We start from the raw sequence: 5223 nt of genomic DNA on the forward strand, positions 1-5223 counted from the left end.
TAATTACTGAGATTCATGCGCATCAGCAAAAATGGAGGCCTGCGGGTCGGCAATTCTCATCACATTCTCTGCCTCTCTTGTCATACCGTCACTGTAAATTGCCTGGAATGCAGCTCACACAAAGCCTCTCTTTACCTGGGGAATGCTTCTGAGGAGCACGCTGCCCACAGCAGAAAATTATTAACTCACTCTATCTGCATATCCATCGCACTCACTCTATTGCATCACCACAGCATCACCACAGCATCACCACAGCATCACACAGCACCACCACAGCATCACTCGGGCACCACAGCACTACTATGCGCTACCACAGCATCACTGAAAGCTACAGCATCACTCGTCGCCACCACAACATCACTCAGCGCCACTACAGTATCAATCTGTGCAACCATTCAACAACAACTGATTCAAATATGTTCTCTCAATGTTTGAAGCTTTATTACGATTGTCACAAAAAGATGTTAATATTTCACTTCTGTTCTTGGATTTTAGTCACAATAAAATACACTGAACATAATCTTCACAAAAGTTATTTACAAAAGTTTAAGCTATTGGCATTATAAATTACAATAACTTTTATTTAAGTATTAATTATTAAAAAAAATTAAAGCCATTGTTATTTGTAATATCAATACATCTAAGTCATGTAAATACAACACATATTGCATTACACATGCTATAGGTGTCACATTTGCGAAAGTTACAACTATTGGCATTGTAAATGACAAAGCTATTAATTTCGCTATTTTCAAAACCAACACATAAATAAAAATGTGTCATTTACAATACCAATAGCTCAAACTTTCCTAATGCGAGACCTATTGCATTGCAAATGCTTGTTACTTTAGATACAATCTCCCTCCGATTACCCCAACAAAAGGGTGTCTTTTGATTTCTTTCTGTCTTACTTCTGTAAATTACTCTATTCATCTTCTTGATAAGAGGGTCGAGAGTGCAAGAATAAACAGAACAAGGGCAAGCAAGGATTACATGGACTGCTAGTTTATTACATAATCAATTAGCTATACATGTGAATGAGAACTGTGAACATACTGGCAATTAAACCTATGAACTCCTGTTGCACAAGACCTCTAGTGCGGCATCACTAGAATTAGAACATGGAAAAGATAGAAGCGGCCGAAATAGCTCAGTTGGGAGAGCGTTAGACTGAAGATCTAAAGGTCCCTGGTTCGATCCCGGGTTTCGGCAGAACTTTTTATTGACTGAAAAGTCAACCATTACATATTGCCTATTGCATGAGACTTTAACAACATTAACCTTTTTTCATTCGTGTTTTAATTGTCCCTTCCTTCACTCCTTTCTTTATTTTTCTTTCTTTCTCCTCTCCCTTCCATATATCCTCCTGTATCTTCCTATCCTTCCTTCCTTTTTTCCCGCCTCTTTCCCTGTCCTTCACTCCTTTCGTCTGCCCTCATTTTCATTATTTCACGGTTTTCACAAATGTATCACCTTCCGGCACAAACATGCTAATAGTTTGTGAGTTTCACACCTTAGACTCAGACGCACTTATTGAATGACAGCCCTGGGCTCACTCACTCTCTCTCTCTCTCTCTCTGGTGTGACTCGCAGACTGAAGACACAATCCAGTGAGTGACAGCCATACACCCTCAAGCACAACCCCACTCATGCCCCCTCACACCTTGAGCCCAATCACATACCAATGAGTGCCTAATTGTGTGTGAGTCTCACACCTTGAACCCAATCATATGCAATGGGTGCCTAATTGTGTGTGAGTCTCACACCAGGGGCCCAATCACATTCAATGAGTGCCTAATTGTGTGTGAGTCTCACACCTTGAGCCCAATCACATCCAATGAGTGCCTAATTGTGTGTGTCTCACACCATGAGCCCAATCACCTTCAATGAGTGCCTAATTGTGTGTGAGTCTCACACCTTGAGCCCAATCACCTTCAATGGGTGCCTAATTGTGTGTGAGTCTCACACCATGAGCCCAATCACATTCAATGGGTGCCTAATTGTGTGTGAGTCTCACACCTTGAGCCCAATCACATCCAATGAGTGCCTAATTGTGTGCGAGTCTCACACCTTGAGCCCAATCACCGTCAATGGGTGCCTAATTGTGTGTGTCTCACACCTTGAGCCCAATCACCGTCAATAGGTGCCTAATTGTGTGTGTCTCACACCTTGAGCCCAATCACCGTCAATGGGTGCCTAATTGTGTGTGAGTCTCACACCTTGAGCCCAATAACATCCAATGGGTGCCTAATTGTGTGTGTCTCACACCTTGAGCCCAATCACCGTCAATGGGTGCCTAATTGTGTGTGAGTCTCACACCTTGAGCCCAATCACCTTCAATGAGGGCCTATTTGTGTGTGAGTCTCACCCCAGGGTCCCAATCACACTCTGACCATGAAGCTCGAACCAGTGGCGCCAGAACAATTTCTACCCTGGGCGGCGGCCAACAATGTCACATCACTGACCTCATGGAGATTCTGAAAACCCAGGTATCAAATACCAGGTGCTGCAAATCACCCCTTCCCCCCCCCCCCATTCAGCTGGAGAGTGGTGAGGGTGTAGTGTGGAGCTGGTGGTCCATATAGGAGTACACATGGCCAGGGAGGCCCCTATGTCCCATGGTTGCCCACCCTCACAAAATCCCCTGCCTGTGTTTATTTTACACACACATTTTTATCCGACATTAAAATGTGTGCAGTGACCACATTATCATTATTTACATATTGCTTACAAGTGAACACCTAACCTTAACAGAGACTAGCACCGACAACATACCTGTTCCTGAGTGAGATCCCCTTGTACTTGAGTCAATGCCCTGACCCCTCCAATTCCGGAAGTACCTTAAGACCTTTCTTGTCTGTCTCTGATCATGTGCCAGTCCCGCCGCTTTTCTGCTGCCTGTCCGCAGCACAGAGATACCCCTTCGGAGGTCGATTCTGGCGCTATGTAAATAAATAAATAAATTACTGATTCGTGACCCTTCCTCGTAATCCCTCCATCCAGAGGATGGGACCCTCTTTAAGGGAGGTCTCCACCTTCCTCTCTCCTGCACTGGGAGCTCTTGTGCAGGGTATACCTACCTCGGGCACCCTCCTGCACCCCCGTTCTTCGCCCCCCAAAGGGTCTGTGCTAGTTTGCGCCAACTGCACCTGCGCAGGTGTTTGACAGGTTAGGACCGCGTGTCAGCAACTGCCCCCAACCCTCGCGCCTCTGCAGCCTCATTCCGACTTGCTGCCAGCACCCCTTTGAGGGTCCAGTGACTCTGATGTTGTTTATTGGTATAAAAGGACTGCCATAGGGCCCCCTAGTGTCCCCACCAATCATGACCCCCCCTTACACCATGCATAAATACAACAAATTGAATAGCACAACATACTTTAATACTGGAAACAGTAGACTCAACTATGTAGGTGAAATTTGGGTGCTCAAGATAAGATATTTACCTGGACAAGTGCAGGGTTCAAGTTAACAATGATTATAAGTAAACTGAGGATTTCTCTTTATTTAATAGGTACCCATGTCGTTATAGGTAAGCAGAGAGTCTTTAGCTCAGAAGAAAGCCAAGTGGCCTACATGGGCAAATTTGTCTTCTGCTAAAATATGTAAGCAATATAACATTTTGGATACAGGAACCATTGTGTTTCAGGATACATCTAGACGTGTATTTTTTTTTCTCTCATTTCAAAGGATTTTATTAGAAGAATTTTTACAAAACAGTACAGAGGAAGCCGAAACGAAGGCAATACTGGTTCGCTGTTGTTACACGCATGGATAATGATACAAACTGGCTTGCTAAGGCACTAGAGTGATGGTTATACATAAAACAGCTTGAAACCTTGGCGTTACAAACAGGTACATGTGAGTTGCCCCCGTCGGGCGGAAGAGATAGTGTGTAGAAGTAAGTAGGACGAAAGACGAGGAAAAGAAAAGGGGAAAGCGGACACGAGTGCGGTGTGTTGTGGGTTGCATGACTACAGGGTTAGCTGACGGGTGGCGCCAGGGGGTGGCGGTTTGGGGACCCTGAGGGCGCCCGGCGGTGTGATGCGCTCACGGCGGTTTTTGCGAGTCAAGGTATTTGTCCAGGGAGAGCCACATCTCATTGCCCCGCCCAACTTGTGGTGTTTGATTTTTTGTTATGTTATCCGCGCCCCTTAGGAAGGTGACCCAGTTGAACCAGACTCTGGAAGTGGCCCTCCCCGTGTCCTTCCAGTTGGAGAGGATTGTCCTGAGGTCCCTGTCAAAATAGATACCCAGGTATTTTAGGGCTCCTTTTTGCCATTGTAGGCCCGAGGATCCTAACCCATCCCTGGTGGTGTGGACATTGAGTGGCTTGCTTTCGGACTTGCTTCTATTAAGCTTGTACCCTGCCACTTGGGCATATACTTCGATGGTTTTCATTAGTGCATATATCGAGGGCTCGGGGTTCTCTGTCATGATGAGTATGTCATCTGCTTATGCTGCTAGTTTGACCATGTTGCCTTTGACCTTCACCCCTTTTATCTTGGCGTTGTTTCTGATCATGGCGAGTAGGGGTTCTAGGGTCATTAGGAACAGTGCAGGGGACAGTGGCAAGATTTTCTGGTGCCTCTTTCCAGAGATAGGGAATCAGATGTGCCCCCATTGACTTCAACTCGGGCTTTGGGGTCCTTATATAGTGCCATCACCATTGACCTATATTTCTCACCTAGTCCGAACTTCTGCATGCAGTGGTCAAGGAAGGGCCATGAAACTCTGTCAAAAGCCTTTTCAGCATCTAACGCGATCATCACTGCTGGATTCGTATTGGTAGAGGCATGGTTAATTATGTGGCATAGGAGTCTTGTATTGTCTTGGGATAGTCTATTTTTAAGGTAGCCCACCTGCGTTTTGTGTATGAGGTTTGGGAGCTGTGCGTTGAGTCTCCCTGCTAATATTTTAGCGTATATCTTGCAGTCTACGTTGATTAGAGAGATGGGTCTGTAGTTCTGCAGGAATTGTGTGTCTTTCCCTTCTTTGGGAATGACTATGATGTTGGCCGCCGCCATTGAGTTTGTCATTTTCCCTCCATTGATGCAGTGTGCGAAAACCTCTTTCATTGTGCTTCTAATTAGGGGGAGGAAGTGTTTGTAGAATTTGGCTGTGTAACCATCTGGCCCCGGTGCCTTGTTGTCGCCGTGAGGAGTAGGTCAATGAGGCTCCTGTCATTGGCCGAGTGTATCTCTGGGGCCATGAAGGCATTTGTTA

The 5223-nt window shown here is 45.6% G+C and overlaps 1 non-coding gene across 1 annotated transcript; it reads left to right on the forward strand.

The window, feature by feature from the left end:
* Positions 1-1139: 1139 nt before the first annotated feature.
* TRNAF-GAA (transfer RNA phenylalanine (anticodon GAA)) lies at positions 1140-1212 on the forward strand. The gene has a single exon. It is a non-coding gene; the product is annotated as a tRNA-Phe (tRNA).
* Positions 1213-5223: the final 4011 nt, after the last annotated feature.

This window comes from Lissotriton helveticus, chromosome 1_2 (genome assembly GCF_964261635.1).
Source record: "Lissotriton helveticus chromosome 1_2, aLisHel1.1, whole genome shotgun sequence".
In the NCBI taxonomy this organism is placed as follows: Eukaryota; Metazoa; Chordata; class Amphibia; order Caudata; family Salamandridae; genus Lissotriton; species Lissotriton helveticus.